General features: G+C 37.9%; 2 long non-coding RNA genes across 4 annotated transcripts; both read left to right on the top strand.

Moving 5' to 3' along the window:
• Window positions 1-1,694: 1,694 nt before the first annotated feature.
• On the top strand, window positions 1,695-6,820 carry LOC117664368 (uncharacterized). The gene is made up of 3 exons (XR_004591014.3): window positions 1,695-1,799; window positions 3,394-3,956; window positions 5,939-6,820. It is a non-coding gene; the product is annotated as an uncharacterized LOC117664368 (long non-coding RNA).
• A 678-nt stretch (window positions 6,821-7,498) lies between these two features.
• Window positions 7,499-18,431, top strand: LOC117663039 (uncharacterized). 3 transcript variants are annotated; one of them, XR_015734417.1, is made up of 5 exons: window positions 7,499-7,584; window positions 9,257-9,340; window positions 13,272-13,393; window positions 14,878-14,970; window positions 16,199-18,431. It is a non-coding gene; the product is annotated as an uncharacterized LOC117663039 (long non-coding RNA). The 3 variants fall into 3 exon arrangements; XR_015734416.1 differs by lacking the exon at window positions 16,199-18,431 and having other exon boundaries at window positions 14,878-16,176; XR_004590594.2 differs by lacking the exons at window positions 7,499-7,584; window positions 9,257-9,340; window positions 16,199-18,431 and adding an exon at window positions 11,848-12,671 and having other exon boundaries at window positions 14,878-16,176.
• The last annotated feature ends 1,714 nt before the right edge of the window (window positions 18,432-20,145 follow it).

The following is a 20,145-nucleotide window of genomic DNA, read 5'->3' as shown; positions in this document are numbered from 1 at the left end:
TACCAAGATCTTGGGGCATCATGAACTCCCCTCCACTATTTTTTAAAGGAAATAATAATGTTAATGTGACAGGAGGAAAAAAAAGAGAACTATAAAATGATTGTATTTGTTTCAGTAGAATTAAACTTCATGTACTGTATTTTTTGGAGTATAAGATGCTCCGGAGAATAAGACGCACATTAGTTTTTGGGGAGGATCACTGCTGCTGCCTCTGATTCCCGCCACTTGGAACCAGCCAAAAATGCGGAAGGCAAAAAATGGGGTGTGCGGAGGCCAAAAAAGGATGTGCGGAGACTGAAAACGTGATGCGTGGAGGCAGCAATCGGTGGCCATATGCTGTGGTGATCCCCGCAGCCTGAATGGATCTAAAACAAGGCGTGCAGAGGCAAAAAACAGCCAAAGGGTGGGGGCCGATGGATGGGCGGAGCTTCTGTAACATTCGCTGTATAAGACACATAGACATTTCTACCCACTTTAAGGGGGGGAGAAAAGTGTGTCTTATACTCCGAAAAATATGGTAAATTGAATTAAATCAAATTTAATTTTTGTCCTCATCCTGCCAATGTTTTTATCTTGTTCCCATCTGCTTTTTGAAGCATGGACCTCTGTGAATACAGCATGTCTTTCTGCAATGGGAAGCTCTTTATATATACAAATTTGCATGCAGAATATATAGAAACCTGCACTATCAGGACTTCAGATAAGATGTTTTGTGTCATCACATCACATACAGGTAGTTCTTGAGTTACAAATGTAATGGAGCCTGCCCATTCCATCCATAACTTGAGAATTTGTAGGGGTGAATCTCGTACCTTGAATGAGATCACTCCCTGCTTTCGCCCACGCATTTGCTAATTTAATTTAACATGTCTCGTTAAGTGCACATGATGTATCTTGGGGTGGAGAAGGGATCCCCACAGTTGCTTCGGCCCCATCCTGCTGCACCGGGTGACTTACTTTATGAAGATATGTTTCCTCTCCAGCCTGTTTCTTTGCCTGCTCCCTCCTTTCTCATCAGCAAAGAGCTTGACAAGGCCTCTGGCAGCAAGAAAGCAGTGAAAATTTTTAGGACTTGTTTGTAAATGCTAGGGGGCGCTTATCACGTAACTTCGAACATTTGTTAAGGGAGCGTTCATAATCTGGGGATTACCTGTACTCCAACTTCTCTGTAATTAGGTTTTTACCACTTCATTGTTAAAAGCTACCTACATTTCAGTTCATATATCAGAGATCCTTTGCACAATTCTTCTCCAATAATTCTAATCAATATTGATGTGCCAATTATAAATCCATTTACCAGAGGCTGTACCAATTTATCTGAAATAATCTATTGTGCAAAGATGAAGCAATGCAGATCCGTAACTTATGTAGTTGCATGCAACATTGTGATGAAGGTACACAATGAACAAACAAAGTTTGTTTCATGACATCTTTGCAGGCCTGTTACAGTCATTCTTCATTGTAGACATATGTGTAAATATATATAAAGGAAATAATTAAATGAAGAAATCTGCATTGCCAATGCAATGTTCATATGTATAAAATGGCTATGTTCAGAATTGTGAATTAGAATCCTTTTGTAATTTAATTTCCTTATATTCTAAGGAAACCCTAGGTGGTGCTATTGCTTTAAATTCATGAGTTGATTTTCCAGCTTTAGAATACAGCTATGCCTTGTTCAGAGGTTGGACAATCAGCAGTTTTGTGAAGAAAAGTGGGAGAGAAAATAACACCCAGATATAATAGCAGGCAGTTTTCATGAGCCAGAAATTTAATATGCTTCATGGACTGGAGAAGAAGTAAGGCAAATTTAACTAACTTTATTTTTTCCTCTTTCCATTAGAGATTTAAACTTGTTAGACTCACTTTCATGCAGTTTATGCTTACATGCCAGCAGAAAGAGCCTATGAATGATGTATAATGTTTCCTTATAGACATTTAATTATGTTACATGCAAGAGTTACGGAGTGCTACGTTTCTGTGATAGGAAACTATTTGCATTTGATTGATGGTATTATTTTGCTTAGATTAATTAGGTGTTTTTGAAATTGTTACCACATAATGGATAGAATTATTTCCCACTAAATAGATCTGTCAAGGTGTCTGTATGTCCAATAATTTGCTCAAAAATTCAGAAAAAGCAAATCTGCTAATAATAAGAATCAAGCAATTTAAAAACACAGAAAAAAGGAAAGACGTTGTTTCAAAGATTGTTCTAAATGAAAATTAAATGGTAAATTAAGTGTAAGCAGGATGAATTGCTTCACTTATATGTTAATCAAAAGACATGGAAAATGCCATTGCATTTAAAAGCACCACTGTAATCAGGGCAAAGATTGTTACAAGATTTGTACAGCTTGTGTGTGTGTGTGTGTGTGTGTATGTGTATGTATGTATGTATGTATGTATATATATATATATATATATATATATATATATATATATATATATATATATGTGTGTGTGTGTGTGTGTGTGTGTGTGTGTGTGTGTGTGTGTGTGTGTGTGTTCCCTCTAGACAGGTTTTTCCTACGTAACCAAGGTTTTTCTGCAGCTAGAGGAAAAACACACATAAATCCTACGAAGAAGTAAGAATATATATGTATGTATGTATGTATGTATGTATGTATGTAGTTATTCGGGTTTTCTCCCGCATCAACTTGGAAGTGTCTTGGTGACGTTTCAACGAAGTCTCATTCGTCATCTTCAGGCTGGTGTTTTCAGCTTCGTGCTCCTAGAAGCACGAAGCCGAAAACACCAGCCTGAAGATGACGAATGAGACTTCGTCAAAACGTCACCAAGACACTTCCAAGTTGACGCAGGAGAAAACCCGAATAACCAAAGACCTACATACAAACACCCACGAAAACCTCAGAATGTATGTATGTATGTATGTATGTATGTATGTATGTATGTATGTATATGTATTTCTCTTTATCCAGGTTCTTCCTACGTAAACCAAGATTTTTTTGTGCAGCCCTAGTTCAGTGAAATCACAATCCACTAGTTTCTAGGCTTTTTCCAGGCACCCTGCTGCCCATTGGGAGACTGACCTAGGGCTGCACAAAAGAATCTTGGTTTACGTAGGAAGAACCTGGATAAAGACAAATACACATAAAGGCCTACGAAAAGAAAAGAAAACACACACACAGACAGACACACACACACACACATATGCATAAAACTATGCTTGAAGTAGGATTGTTATTTCCAGCTTTATCCTAGTTAATAAGAATTAAAAGACGTGCATTTTCCCATAATGAAAAATAAACTTGGGTATTCATTAGCTTAAATGTATGGAATGTAAATGTCTTCTTTTGATTTCAGTCTGGTACAGTGGATTATTCCATAACTATTGCAAAAAGTATTTCAAAATACTTTGTCTGTTTGCAGGCACTGTATGCAGGAAGGATAATTTCACTGAATAGCTCTTCAGAGAGAATTTTTCTTAAGGCTTTTCCCAATGATCAGGTGATACAACCCTTTCAGGCCCAGGAACGTCCATATGAACATCTCTCCCAAGTCTTTACTGCATCGTATATCACCGTAACTCTTTCTTCTTTCACTGAAGTCAATAACCCAGTAATTGGGAGTGTGTGCAGAAAACTGAAATATTGAACTCTTGCCATTTATCTTATTGGAATTGTTTTGCTGCCTTGAATGAAAAATATTGATCTACTCGATCCCTTTAAGTACGAAATTATACTCTGAAATGGGGCCCTCCATATGTGGGCACAAGACAATTCTCCTCATTGCTCTGCTTTGGAAAAAGTCCAGAGAATTGGAGGCTGCAGAAGAACTCATTGAAGAGACTGTGTGATAAAATGATTAATTTGAGAAGAATTACAAGATAAAATTTAAAGAAAGATTTATGTTGCTTAGAAATGTCATTAAGGTAAAATTAAAGCAAGCAAGCAAGGGGCAAGAAGCAGGAAGAATGCATCATTTAATAAATGGTATGTATCAGAGCTATCTTAGTCACAAGACTGAGCACCTGGAAATTACTCTAGTCGGTAATCTTTGGGGCAGGTTCTTTGACTTGGAATAAGCCATTTCAGGTCAAGTGTTGCAATTAAAATAAAGGAGGGAAGAATAAAATGATTGCAGAGAAAAAGGCTAACTACATACATATATCCCCCAAGGCATCTTGGAAAGCAATACTGCCAGAGGCCATAGCTTAAACCAGTATTAAAACTGTGTGAGCAAATGAGAAGCAACTTTCCCATGTGGGCCTGTATGGCACTTGGACTTCAGAGGGGGAAAAAATCTTTCAGATGAACTCTGTGCAGGCTGGCCATTGACTCCTTTGAGAATTTCCTATTTTAGTGGAACTTGTTTGATGAACAAGATTATAGTATCTTTATGCAGGGGTTTCTGCAGTAAATGGGTAATAACAGCAGTAACTCAATAACTCTGCCCCCTTTTTTTTATGGGTTTAGCATGTAATGCTAGCTTGGTTATCCTTATTTCAGTTTGTTTCTGTATCTGGTTCTGGATTTAAGCTCCTAGCTCTTGATGCAATCAAAATTGAACTGATGCAGGGATGAAATTCAGCAGGTTCTGACAAGTTCTGGAGAAACGGTAGCAGAAATTTTGAGTAGTTCGGAGAACTGGAAAATACCACCTCTGGCTGGCCCCAAAGTGGGGTGGGAATGGAGATTTTGCAGTATCCTTCCCCCTGGAATGGGGTGGGAATGGAGATTTTGCAGTATCCTTCCTCTGGAGTGGGGTGGAAATGGAGATTTTGTAGTATCCTTCCCCTGCCACGCCCACCAAGCTACACCATGTCCACCAAGCCACGCCAACAGAACTGGTAGTAAAAAAATTTGAATTCCACCACTGACCTGATGGTCCAGCTAATACTGGTTGGCACAGCTGCAAAAGATTTTTTTAAAAGACAGGAGGAAAAATGACCTAACCCACCCCCCTGCAATTCTGAATCCTGAACTTGCTCTGGAAACTAGTTTTTGTGAAATAAATATTTAACTGTTATTCATTGAAATGACAAGTTGAAATGTGGTTTAGCTTCATAAATATTTGAATGTGCTTCCATTCTACATTTATGTAAATTTTTCCCCTTCAGATCAGTATTAACCACCTGTTCTTACAAGATTTTAGAAACCTGCCCAGTTTTTGTCTGAAAGGAAGATTTGCCAAGAGACTCTTAGTCTCCTGGGTCTTAACATATTACAAGATACCATCAGCCTCTAAATTATTTGAAGCATTGCAAAAACTCATTCTAAGCAATTGGGGTAGGAAATTTCTCAAGGGAAATGTGGAGTATTATTTTCTCTATCATATTTATATATTGGGTTCACCAAATATAAAAGAGTGTCTTGATCAACGTATGCATGCCATTTTTAACTAGAAATATTTACAGATTAGCTTTTTGTGTGAACGAATTAAGTGCAAACTTCCTAGAACTGCGAAGGTGACTCCCATGTATGTTTACTCTGGAGGAAGGGCCACTCCAAAGAATGCTGGGAAACAAGATCTCTGCAACCAAAAAAAATATATGAAATCTTATTTTTTAAATTAATGTCCAAAGATTGAAGGTGAGTGGGATTAAACCTAAGTAGAGGTGCACAGGATGTCACCTTGATTATTAAGTGACTTCTTGGGGGCACGCACATGCAAATACAATGCAATGTGAAAAGTGAAAAGGAATGGAGAGACTCACCACAATAATTCTTCCAAAGTTAGAAATATTTGTCTGAGTTTGGGACAAACAATGTGTTAATTTTTATACATGTTCATGCACAGATCATTGGTTATTGTCAGTGGAGTGATTGCAAACACTTGTGATATACAGCAGTAAGTGGAGAAGAACAGCATCAAAGCTGAAGCAGATGGCTGAGTATTTCAAAGAATGGGGTCCCTCCATCTCCTCCTTAATTCTTCATGAGATGTTTTCTTTTTCGCTTTTTGTCCCTCACAGAAGTCATTCAAGTCTCCATCGAACCCAGTTTGAAACATCAAGAGGAATTCCTTCCAACTACAGAATCATTAGAAGACCCTCTGATAAGTTACCATACTTTACTGTACCTCCAGTTTTATCAGGCCTAGTCAATAGTTATCAGATGTGGATAGTAAAAATCCAGAAGACCACTAGATGGCAGCAAAGAGATACTTTGCTGCCATCTAGTGGTCTTCTGAATTTTTACTATCCAGTAAAAAACTGTAAACTTGCCACCATTTGCTTAATCATCTGGATTATTGCAACCCAAATATAGCCACTGTAGCAGCAAGATAAAAGAAACAGAAATACCAATTTCTGAGGAAACCTTTTATGCAGTAAGTCCACAAGCAAAGAAATAAACAAAGCCCTGATTTTTTTTTTTTTCAGACCGGCTATACTGCTTGGAGGCAAAAATGCATTTTACTCAATAAGTTTTATTTATGCTAGCAAACGTATTGTATTGCTCCAAGTTAGAATGTTCTTCATGTTGCCGGCTTTTTAGCAATCAGTCAAGGAGAATAAAAGGTTCCAGTGGACAATTGCTTAAACATTTTATTCATCTTTCTACCAAAACAAAGAAACAGAACAAAACCATCCATAATCCAATTTTTAATTCTCCCCATTTTCAGGAGAATTCTCTCTCTATAGAGAATGAAAGAAAGGAGACTGAACTCCCAAATGTATTCCTTTGTACATTTTTTAAAAATAGTGCTACATCAATCACAGTCAGATTTTGAACACCGTATTATTGTGGCCACCATTACGGTTTCAAACTAACTTACTAGAAATGGAAAATTTGGGAATGCAAATAAACATATCATAGATTTTGGAAGAAAATAAAAAACATTATCCTGTCAATAATTACAGAAAGCATAAATAAATCCTTGGGATTGAGTAGCTTAATTATATTGAACACCAACAATACCAAGAAGATTGTAGATGCAGAGCATTTCAATTATATTTCCTGGTATTATTTTTTCATTATCTATCTATATTTAGACCTCTTAGAAAATGACTATTCCAATCTTCTCTAACCTGGAAACTTACAGATGTGTTGATTATAGTAATAAAAGCTAAAGTAAAGGTTTCCTCTGTCCAGTTGTGTCTAATCTAGGTCCGTTTCTTAGCCGATGGAACCTAGGTCGTCTAAAGACATTTCCATGGTCGTGTGGCTGGCATGATTATATACTGAGGCACACAGAATGCTGTTACCTTCCCACCGAAGTTTTCCCTATTTATCTACTTGAATTTGCATGCTTTCAAACTGCTAGTTGAGCAGGAGTTGAGGCAAGGATGGGAGCTCAACCTGTCTCCTGGAGCTCAGATCTTGAACCCAGGTGGTCAGCTTTCCAGCTGACAAGTTCAGCATTTTTAACTACCTAGCCATCGAGCCCCCTTGTAATAATAGCCCTAGTTAACCATAACAATGCCAAAAGATTAAATGCATAACTTCGTCCCTTTCATAATTGTGTTGTGTCACTGTAAGTTTTTCACAAATAATGTAGCTGTGTGTGTTTCATTGCCTTTCCAGTCCACCAGGATACTGCAGTTATACTTGTTAAATCTAACAAGAATAGTATGTTGGCTAAAGATCATGGGTGTCAACATGAAACAAACTTGTGCAGGTATGCCATGGAAAGTATTGGAATATTTTTAAATAGGGAAAATTGTAACCAATTTTAAGTGTATTTAGTTTTAGATATGGCTCCAGGTGTAAAAGTTAAGCTGTGGCATACTGAAATCAATGATATACTATGGATGCCTATGGAAAATTAATATGTGTCAGTTTTAGAATATATAAACATATATAGGAAAATATATTTCCAGGGTTTTAGCTATACATTCAGTATATACCTACTCATTGGTTTACATTTAAATTTGAAATATGTCATTTTCATAAGATTTTGGTTGCAATATGCAACCAATGCAATAAAAAGCAAAGTGAGTTAAACATAGTAGGTTATAAACAGGTTAATTTCTAGTCTATTTTAGAAATAGCTTAGCTGATTATGTTGGAGAATGTCAGAACATTTCTTATTTATCTGCAGCACTTATGAATATAATTTTATACACTGTGAAACCGAGACAGCATTTTTCAGAGAAAAGTAAGAGAAAATCATATTAGAGAAATTAATATTAATTAATGTTTCATAACATTCTACACATTTCATCATAGCTCTATATTTGTGGAAAGTAATTTTCCATTTATTAGTTCTGAATCAAGAGTAATGAAACATTTTCTCATGTGTGTGATAACCTAAAAAATGAATCCTGCCATTGTATGTACACTTACTGTATCTGAAAGTAAGTTTTAGTGCATTCAATAGGTATTAGTTCTGAGTAGCTGTGAACAGTCGTTCATTGCATTGGGTCCTCATGATGACTTGAAGCATTGTGGCACATTTGTATGCAACCATCTTCTATCTAGAATCATAGAATGTATTAAATTGTAAAGGGTTTTATAAGTCATCTCAGTCAACCCTTGCTCATTGAAGGAATCCTCTAAACTAGCGGTTCTGAAAATGTACGCTGGGGATATCTAGAGTCCTTGACACCCTTTTAGGGGGTCTGCAAATAAATATTTTAAAATTTCTCAGTTTAAATATCTAATATAGTAAATATTCTGTAAATACTTACAAGCTAACAAATCACAGCTTTGGGGGTTTTCAATCACTTTTAAGAATGAAAGGAGAACCTGAGACTAAAACACTTGAGAACTGTTTCTCTTAGCCATCCCTTTCAGATATCCCTTTTTGTGATATCCTCTAGAGAGGATGTGCTTACAATGTTCTAAACAACTGGATTCATTGCCTAACAGCTCTTACTATCAAGAATTTCCTCTTGATATTCACTCTGCCTCTTCCATTTCATCTCAAGCTGCTGGTCCTTCCAGTATTGGAGTTTCTTTCTGTCACTTGTCAATAGTCATTCAATCACACTGAGGAATAAATGGGAAGAAAATCTAACCTATCAATTCCATTTAGTTCTTCATGAGTCTGAGCTGTTTTCTTAGACATAGACATTCTAGTATGTATTATTTAACCAAAAAATTATATTGTTTTTTTTCATATTTTATTCTTAATGTTCACATTGTACTTTTGCATATTTAATAATACCTAAACATTATGAAAAAATGTAGTGCAGTGAAAGTATTCCAAAGAGGTGCTGCAAAGGAATGGGAGAATGAATGACTTCTTTCTTTCAATTAAAACAGATGCATTTTGATGTGATTTTATAACCCCAGTTGTCTATGCGTTTGAATACATGCACACCCACTCCACTTTTCTTTCTTTCTAGCAGCTATTGATTCAGAAAAAAAGGAAATGATTTTATGACATTACCATATGGGAAAAAAATGGAGAGGGATGAAGAATAATAAAGGTAGTCTTTGACTAACACCTGTAATTAAGCTTGAAATTGTGGGCAAAGTTGTTACAGTCATTAAGTAGGTTAACACATAATTGTTCTCAATTTTTGGGCCATTTTTGTGTCAGTCTTAAACAAATGCCATGGTTAAGTGAATGCTGCAGTCATGAGGCTAACAGCATGATGTTAAGAAAATCTATTTTATCCAATCAACATATTTTGTCTGAAACTGGAAGTTAAACGCCAGAAACCACCCAAATCCATTGAAAATTGTGATCAACAGGTGAGCTGATTGCCAAATGCCCAAAATGTGATCATGTGACCAGCAGGAGATGTAGCAATTGTCGTAAGTACTTTTTTTTGGAGAGCGGGGGGGTTGTCCTGTCATAAGCAACCAATGGTTAGAGTAGAATAGAATAGGATAGGATAGGATAGGATAGGATAGGATAGAATAGGATAGAATAACAGAGTTGGAAGGGACCTTGGAGGTCTTCTAGTCCAACCCCTGCCCAGGCAGGAAACCCTACATCACTTCAGACAAATGGTTATCCAACATCTTCTTAAAAATTTCCACTGTTGGGGCATTCACAACTTCTGCAGGCAAGTTGTTCCACTTATTAATTGTTCTAACTGTCAGGAAATTTCTCCTTAATTCTAAATTGCTTTTTTCCTTGATTAGTTTCCACCCATTGCTTCTTGTTCTCCCCTCAGGTGCTTTGACTCCCTCTTCTTTGTGGCAACCCCTGAGATATTGGAACACTGCTATCATGTCTCTCCTAGTCCTTCTTTTCATTAAACTAGACATACCCAGTTCCTGCAACCGTTCTTCATGTTTTAGCCTCCAGTCCCTAATCATCTTTGTTGCTCTTCTCTGCACTCTTTCTAGAGTCTCAACATCTTTTTTATATCATGGCGGTGTTGTGGCGACATCTTTTTTACATCATAGTTAAGTAAGGACTACCTATATTGCCTGGGCCAACACAACACACTCATGTTAGAAATTAACTTTTCAAAAAGTTAACTAATTAATTAAGCAGACTCTGAATGCCATGAATGACATTTTTGTTTTGCACTGTCTCTTCTATTTTGGCAGCTAGATAATCTGAAAGCAGTGCTTTCATTTACATTTGATTTCCAATTATTTAAATTGTGTTATTTACCAGAATTGTTTTCTGCTCTGAAGCGGATTTAGCAATGAGATAGACTTTCAGTTTGCTGCATCAATACGCTAAAGCCAGCCATGAAGCTTAACCAAAAAGCTAGAAAAATGACATTGAAATTAAGGCTACTGAGCTACCCTTCTAATCTACCAAGAAGTTTATATAAATACTGTTTACATAAAATGAATCATGAAACAGACAAGCTTAAATAGGTACTAAATCCAAGCTTTGTACATGACCAGAAAACTACAGAAACAATACCTGGTTTGTATGCATCTCTTTAAACTAATAAGGTTATCTTCCTCTCACAGCCTCTTAAATAAGCTTAATTAAAAGTAATGTAGAAAATATGTGAGTGGAGAGAAAAAGTAATTCTTGGGCTACAGATGCACTCAAAAATGTATTTGCATAATCATAAGAGAGGTTATTTCCATCTAGATGCTGAAAGGGATAATGCACAATGATTATTATAAGGAAATATGCCTGTCACATTTTTGTATTAACCATGAGATATTTGCTAGCATAGAAGAGACAGTGTGCCACTAATTTTTAGAAGACCTTTCTCTAACATCTAGCATACTGTAGCAGATACTACTTCTCTTTGGAGGCCACTGTTTTTGGATCATCAGTATCTTCATGTACCAGCATCTCAAGGGATTCATAAAATATTGACAATGACTTTTCTATCCTCCTGTCCAAAATGTCGAAACCATTTCTTTATACCCACTAAATTAAACATGAGGATCAGGGCTGGAGGCTGAATGCCATTTTCTTGCTTTAGTGGAAGAAGACAGTGCCATTCTATCTGCCAATCCAAATGCCATATCTTTAAAATGCCATTGACTTAGAAGGTTGGCTTATAAACCCTTTTGCTATTTGCTAAAAGTCTGTTCTATATATATAATAGCACATTTCCCCAATATTCAATCGGTTGAGCAAATGGCAAGTAAAAGAAGCCTATACTATATGCATCTCCAACTGCAGAAGGGTAAGATACATGATAGCCTGACCTCCAAAGGCATGTGAATAATCATTCTTCCTCTTGTATGTACTGTAATATTTTATAAGAAGGAGTTGTTTGTTACCTTGTTTGTAATTCTAGGACTCCCACAGTTCACATAGAACTCCCTGCAGGCAGGAACTTCCCCATTCTTTTTGATAAGCAGGAAGAATGCTCTACATTGATACACACAGGCAAAAATTATGAGCAAGAGAAAATGAGAAATGCATTATTCTCTAAATTAATCCTCTGAGATGCAGTCTCTGAAAGCAGCATGGGAAAAAGAGCTAATATAAACAAGAGTAATAGATACCAACACAACCATGCATGGTGACTTCATGTTGATCATGATGAGATTTAAAGTCCAAAATACTGCAAGTTAATTAACCTTTCATTTCTCAGGATGTTAGTTATTGATTGTCCACATCCACATTAGCACATTCAAAAGTCATTGGTCAACTCATCGAAAAGGACTAAGATGAGATGTTAACCAGTCTGGCATTGGATTGCTTTTTTGTATCATGGGATCAAATATGCAACTGAATTTGCATATTGGTTCCAGTCCAGAGTAGTCTTCATGAGGACCCTAGACCTGTCTTTGGGCTTAGGTGGTATTTAGTTTTCTGTTCAGAAGGAGCTGGTTATCTGTGGGAGGAAGATCCCTGGATAATTCTGCAGTTATGGACAAATCAGTCTTTGGTCAGCTGAAGACTATTAGCCAGTACAAATCTTCACATTGGGATAGTGGATTCATTAAAATGGTTCAGTACTGATTTCTAATACAACTAGATAATTTCAAAATATACTTTGAAACTTTTTCCACAATATTTGCGGGTAAAACTATTGACGTTTTGACTGATCTGTGAAATATGGGCAACTGATCCCTTTGCTCCTAAGCATCTCTTTGTGATGTAATGTACTGAGAGTGACGAAGCAGATAAGACTTCAGCTACAGAGAAAATGGATGTCTTCTTGAGAATGCATCAAATCATGTCTGGAATGAAATCCATTTGAGGGCTCATCTGAACTCCTACTCTACAATAACAGAATAGACAACAAAAGAAGAATGCTTACTGTTTTGTTTTCATTGTAATGAAAACAAAAGGCTGCACAAAAGGCTGGCGTTAATATTTCCTACTGTGGCATTTTCTCCATCAAGTTATTGGAGGAAGAGAATGGACACACGGTAAATGACTTGACTGTTTTTTGCAGATAATTTAGATCAGGCTTCAGGATGGGGGCAGGATAGAAGGATGTAAACCTGACATCCAATTGTCCTATAATTTCCCATATTAAATGGGAAGAAACTGCATGAGTTCTGGTGGACTCTGAAATCCCCAAAGCCATAGGAGACTACAAGTTGCAAATCCTATTCTATGTTCAAATCATAAATAATTATATAGTATAAAAACATGTTCTCTGTGAATTTTTCTCCCCTTTTCTCACTTTTTGACACTATCAGAATGTGATAGAGTTGTGACCACACAAACATATTTTTGAATATTTCCAATATTTCTTCTATATCTTACTTTTTTAAAACAACAAACAAAGTTAGATTCCACAAGATAAGCAAACATTAAGAACAATTTGTGCTTTGGCACAGGATATAACTAAATTTATTTTTTAAATTGTTCATTTTATACATAATTCTGTATGTGCATCTGTTGCTACAGGTGTCATCAAATGTTCTTTAAACATTCAGTTCTTTTGAGGACTTAAACAGCCAAATGAATATTAATAAAAGTAATAAAATGGTAATTCTTACATACATGATTCTTTTCTGCAGTTCTCTGATTTCTTGGACAATTCTTGAAAAGTGGAGTTCGTGATTTTCTTACAAAGTGGAATGAAAAGCAGATGAAAATGCCCTAGCAGTGAACCATTGGATACAATACTCTGCATCACTGGGTATCCAAATTATTTTCAGATATTTTGGCATATATACAATTTATGTGCTGCATTCTGTTAGCTAGTACTGAAGATCTGTTTTTCAAGCATGGATTATTCTATGAACTCCTCACCTCTTGCTCATACTAATCCCTTTATCAAATCTCCTACGTATTCTGTAGAAGGCTAAATTAATTTGAGTGAATTCAAATACTCTACAAGCCTGTTTATAGTGGAATCCACAGTAAAATTTAGGCATGCCAACACTCCTGTTGTTTTAAACTCCCATCCAGTTTGGCATAAATGAGGAACATTAAAAAAATGTTGACATTAGTTTGAGAACACCCTTAAACCTACCCACAACATCACAAAAATGGCTCTCAAGGAAAATACGTCCATGTCCATTTACTAGAAATTACAGCAGTAAAATTGCTCCTTCTCATCCTGTCTAGCAATTTAGGATGCTGTCTTACCAAGCTGATCTTTGCCTTCTCAGGTAGTTATACTTTCAAATAAAATGCTGGGTTGCAAGCTATCCAATATAGTTGTTTTCCCTAAGATGTGATCTTTGGTATATGAACATATCATTACAGACTGGCAGATTGTTAGTTTCTTGTTTAATGAGGAATAATAAACACTGAATGTTGTAGGGAAACTCAGGTATAAAAGTTGGTATCTATGGATGGACTAGTACTTAGGGGCACTATGTTGGCAACCTGCTGTCAGTGAGTCACATCCTTCAGGTTTATCTACCTATCCAATTTGACTGAAGAACAATGATGAACCACTAACTATTTTTCAATGGAGATAATATACAGTGTCATCCTTTATGGTTCTCAACCCATCTCTGTCTATCTTTTTCCTGCAATATAACAAATGAATGTTTTCTTACTTGTGTTAGCACAAACATTACTACCTGGTTAGCCTGGTAATGTTAATGTTAGCAAACAACTCAGTGAACTACTGTTGTCATAGGAATGCTACTTGCATAATATGCCATTGTCCTCTGGATCAGAGGTGAAATGTTCCTGGTTAAGACTGGATTGCCTGATCTGGTAGCGATGACAGCGGGTGGTTCGGAGAACTGGTAGCAAAAATCCCTGCCCAACCCCAATACCCAGCTGAGCCATGCAATCATCAGAGGCTTTTTTTAAAAACTTTTAAAAGCATTTTTTCTTCGGCTGAAAAAATGCTTTTAAAAGTTAAAAAAAAAATCCTCTGATGATCGTGCGGCTCAGCTGGGATTGTCAGAGCCTTTTAAAAGCATTTTTTCTACAACCTCCTCAGCCGAAGAGGTTGTAGAAAAAAATGTTTTTAAAAGTAAAAAAAAAAAAGTTGGCCATGCCCACCCAGTCACAATACCCCACCACCAAGCCACGCCCACAGAACCAGTAGTTACAAATTTTACATTTCACCACTGCTCTGGGTCCATTTTGTTTTTGGCTTATGGATTGTTTCCCTTGTCTGAAAATAAGTTAACTTTTTCTCTTTTGTTTAACCAATAGACTGAGAGAAAAGACAAGATTTGATTTCTCACCACTTTCTCCATACCGGGCAAGAATTTATATAAGCTATCTCTTCACAGTAAAACAGCATGTGTGAGTGGGCAGGATTTTTTTTTTTTCAATTACAGTGATTAATGAAATCAAACTGTCACTAGTGTGAATTTAGTTTCTGAAAGCAAGAAAACTTGTTTAAAATATTTGTTGTAACATGTTGCTATTATGACATGTGGTTTTCCATAGCTCAAGAAAAAGAAAAAGTCTCTGCTTTCCACACAGTTTTCTTATCTGTCTAATCAAAGTAACTTGAGCTGACAGCTGACAAAAACAGCTCTCCACAGAACAAGATAATTTACCTGCATGCAGCTGAAACAGAAAAACCAAACTATGAGTACATTTATACTCCCTGGAGGAGTAGATAGTTATATGTAGAGATGAAGACAGTGACGCTCACATAACGCAGGCTTGAGAGTGAGAAAGATGTTTGCAGTTTAAGGTGATCTAATAATCAAGAGATGAAGCGATACACTTAATGCATGTCAAAGAGAATTCTCAAGCAGAATGAGAATGCTTGGAAATTGGGCTACCAAATCTGGCTTGCAAAAATCCCAAACCACTTGCTAACAATAAAGAGATACATAAAATTCAAACTTTCTGCTGGCTTGAAGCACATGTCTTGAATTATATAACCTATATCCAATAGTTTGAATGCAAAGAGAAAAGGACAAATTAAAAGAAAAATGAATTATTGCAAATACAAGTTAAACCAAACACTAACTGAAAAAATAGACACTAAGTTACTTTATGGGAAAACAATGGCTTGATTAATATTAATGAAAGTGTAACAATCTATCAATAAACCTGTCTCAGGGGATACACACCCTTTGAATGCACCTAGCTTTCATGTTATTTCCTTTGAAATATTTAAATCCACAGTTCTTGTTACATTATGCAACTACTTTGCAAATCACCTGGTTCTCAGCCAACAGCAGGATATTATTTGCACAGAAAAGTTCACATATATTCACGTTGCCAACCCATATACATCTAAGACCATCACAAACATGTTTTCTACGTTCATCTATACATAAAATAAACAACTAAGAGAACATCCATGTTTTATTTCCAGGTCATGGTTGAATCATTCACTAAGCATCAATTCTCACTGGACTTTACTTCCATCCTAAACCACTTTATTTCATGTTTTGCAATATCACTATAATTCTGTTGTTGTTGTTGTTATTGTTATGCATCATATCATAATCAATTCTTGATGATTTTGAATAAAAACTCATTGAGCTATTCTTTTTATTGCATTACACAGTTCTTGCAGGTGCATTTCGGTGGCTTCCAATAGTCAATCAATCCAGCACATGTGCATTGTAAGCCCCTTCTCCTACTCTTCATCTGGTCCAGCATAATCCTCTTTTTCAAAGATGCATTGGCCTTCGTGATATGTCCAAAGGATTATAGCTTTTGTTTCATGTGCGTTGCTTCCAGTGAGTAGTTTGGCTTCATTTCCTGTAGTCTTTTATTGTCCAAGAATGCAATGAAATGGTACAGGCCACTGGCAGGAGTTTTATTGATATCTTCCTGGACTTGTAAGGAGACTTTTATTATTAAAAAAGTTAATAAATGTACTTATTTCTTAATTTGTAATTCAGCACATGTCACTAAATTTACACTACATAGCATGTCTATGTTCATGGGCATGTCTATATCCCAAAGAATTCTATAAACAATTGTTTTTTGTTCCTTGAGCTACAGGAAAGTCTTTAACCACCTTGAAGTTACTTGGCTTATGTTGCTGCCAGATGATGATGTTCTGAATTGCTGCTCAAGCATTGGCTTTGCAAAATCTTTCAGTCTATTTGGGGGGAATAGACGAGGGGGAAGAAAGGTGCTTTACCAGCTGCTGGCTGACTGTGGGTTGTCAGCATCTCTGAGGGAGTGGAGTGGCTGCCAGGCTCTACTCTTCCAGCTCTTCTGCTGTTGACTTGCTCTAATCCACACCTACTTCATTTTCATCATCAGTTGCTTGCTATGCTTACTTTATCCTGATGGTGGCTGCTCTGCTCTCACTTGCAATTTTTTCTTCTCTGTGGTCTCCCACAAGAATATTCTTGTTGCTGCCGATAAGTACTTTGTTTATTAGGGGAAACTAGACTTTGCTAGCAGGAAATGATGCAATCATTTATTTGATTCATTAATCAGGAAGAGAGAGAGTCTGCTAACTATTCTTAATTGCAGGAGGAGGACATTGCCTCCCTTCAGACGTAAGAAATCCATAGAGATTTATTTTTATTTTTATTTTTGGTAGTTCTGCAAATCTTCGGTCCCTTCGCCTTTCACCAGCTGCCCTGAATCAATAGATCATTTTGGCTAAGTAAGCAATGGCAGTAGGACACTTTAAAATTGTTAATATAATATATGATGCTGTTGACTTCAGTGATACAATGCTTGGCCATGGCTGGAATAACAAGATACCAAGCCAGCTACATCAGCTATGATACATTTTTCTTTTATTGTATATATTTCTAAAGCATATAAGAAAATATATCTGACTTGGCATATCTTGTCCAACATTTAAGGATCCTTGAAATCCAGAAATGAATAAATAAGCATGCATTTCTATATCTGCAGCTAGCATTAAGGAGTATATAGGATTATACAATATAAGGTAACAGTATGTAATGTATGAGAAGAAAGATTTAAAACTCATATATTATAGACCAGTGATTACGAATGTATTAAAAAGCAAGAATTTTTATTTGCAGAGTTAATTATTTTAAAAATAGCCCATTTCATTAACCTAATTGCCACTGCAGCACAATAAAAAGCAACAAAAACAACATTATAGCAAATGATACTTCAATATAATTTCAATCAAAAGCTTAGGTGAATAAGTAAAAGTTTAGTGGATGCTGAAGGCTAACAAGACATAGACAAGACATAGGGCCAACCATTATTGAATAATTACTGCAACATGCTTTACATGTTGTCTTTCCTTGACGAGAGGGCTTTCCTTGAAGAATATCCAGAAGCTATAACTGGTATAGAACGGAGAAGCACAAACAGTTCTGGAAGCCCATAGGGTGGAAAATGCAACACTGTTGTTGCACAACTACATTGGTTGCTGGTTTGCTTCAGGGTCCAAATTCAAAGTGTTTAAAACCTTAATGGCATGGCTCCAGGATATCTGAAGATCCATCTCATCCTAATGGGATTGATGCATCCCATTTGCTCTAGTAGAAAAAGTTTTCTATAGACCTCGTGTGCTAAGGAATTTCAGCTGGTGGGGTCCAGGAGAAGACATTTTCTACTATAATGCCAGTAGGTGAGATCTACCCCCCACCTTTGGCCTTCCAGAATGATTTAAATTATCTTCTAGTGAAGACAAGGATCAAGGAGACATGATAGCAGTGTTCCAATATTTTAGGACTGCCACAGAGAGGAGCAGGTCTATTTTGCAAAGCACCTGTAGGATAGACAAGGAATAATGAATGGAAACTGAACAACCTGGAAATAAGGAAATATTTTCTGACAGTGACAGCAATCAACCATTTCATTTCATTTCATTTCATTTATTAGATTTCTATACCGCCCTACTCCCGAAGGACTCAGGGCGGTGCACAGCCAAACAATAAAAACACATACAATACAAAATTTAAAAAATAGAATAAAATCAAATTAAATAATTTTGGCCCCAACAAATTTAAAACCCCAGACTTTTAAAACCAATTTAAAATTGAATATATAAATACTAAAAGATGTTTAAAATTTTAAAAATCTTTTATAAAAGAGGGGGAAAATTAGGCCAGGCCGGCCTGGTGAAATAGTAAGGTCTTTAAGGCGCGGCGGAAGGTGCGCAGATCCGGGATCCTCTGTATCTCTGGGGGGAGCTCGTTCCAGATAGTAGGTGCCCCCACAGAGAAGGCTCTCCCCCTGGGGGCCGCCAGTCGGCATTGTTTGGCTGATGGCACCCGGAGGAGCCCCTCTCTATGGGAGCGTACCGGCCGGTGGGAGGCTATTGATGGTAGTAGGCGGTCCCGCAAGTACCCGGGTCCTAAGCCATGGAGCGCTTTAAAGGTGGTAACCAAAACCTTGAAGCGCACCCGGAAGACCACCGGGAGTCAGTGCAGCTCGCGCAGGAGAGGTGTTACATGGGAACGCCATGTCGCTCCCATTACCACCCGCGCGGCCACACTCTGCGCCAGTTGGAGCCTCCGGGTGCTCCTCAAGGGGAGCCCCATGTAGAGAGCGTTGCAATAGTCCAGGCGGGAGGTGACAAGGGCATGACTGACCGTGCATAAAGAGTCCCGATCCAGAAAGGGACGCAACTGGCGAATCAGGCGAACCTGATGAAAAATCCTCCCGGTCACGGCCGTCAAGTGCTCTTCTAAAGACAGCCGTGAATCCAGGAGGACGCCCAAGTTGCGAGCCCTCTCCGTGGGGGCCAATGATTCGCCCCCAATAGTCAGTGATGGCGTCAACTGACTATATCGGGACGTCGGAAACCACAGCCACTCAGTCTTGGATGGGTTGAGCCTGAGCCTGTTCCTCCCCATCCAGATCCGTACGGCCTCCAGGCACCGGGACATCACTTCAAGGGCATCGTTGGGGTGATCCGGGGTGGAGATGTACAGCTGGGTGTCGTCAGCGTACTGATGGTACTCCACCCCGAAACCACGGATGATCTCGCCCAGCGGCTTCACATAAATGTTGAACAGGAGAGGTGAGAGGACCGACCCTTGCGGCACCCCACATATGAGGGGCCTCGGGGTCGACCTCTGTCCCCCTGTCAACACAGACTGCGACCGGTCAGAGAGAAAGGAGGAGAACCACCGCAACACAGTGCCTCCCACCCCCAACTCTTCCAACCGGTGCAGCATGATACCATGGTCGATGGTATCAAAAGCCGCTGAGAGATCTAACAGGACCAGGACAGAGGAGCACCCCCTGTCCCGAGCCCTCCAGAGATCATCAACCAACGCGACCAATGCCGTTTCCGTGCTGTACCCAGGCCTGAAGCCCGACTGGAACGGATCCAGATACGTCGTTTCATCCAGGTGCTGGGGGAGCTGTTGCGCGACCACACTCTCAACAACCTTCGCAACAAAGCGAAGATTGGAGACCGGATGATAATTTACCAACATTGCCGGGTCCAGGGAAGGCTTCTTGAGGAGAGGCCTCACCACCGCCTCTTTCAAGGCGGCGGGGAAGTCACCCTCACTCAGCGAAGCGTTTATAATCCCCTGGAGCCAGCCTCGT

This window comes from Pantherophis guttatus, chromosome 5 (genome assembly GCF_059756535.1).
Source record: "Pantherophis guttatus breed Tessera chromosome 5, ASM5975653v1, whole genome shotgun sequence".
NCBI lineage: Eukaryota > Metazoa > Chordata > Lepidosauria > Squamata > Colubridae > Pantherophis > Pantherophis guttatus.
This window is presented reverse-complemented; position numbering and strand designations above follow the sequence as displayed.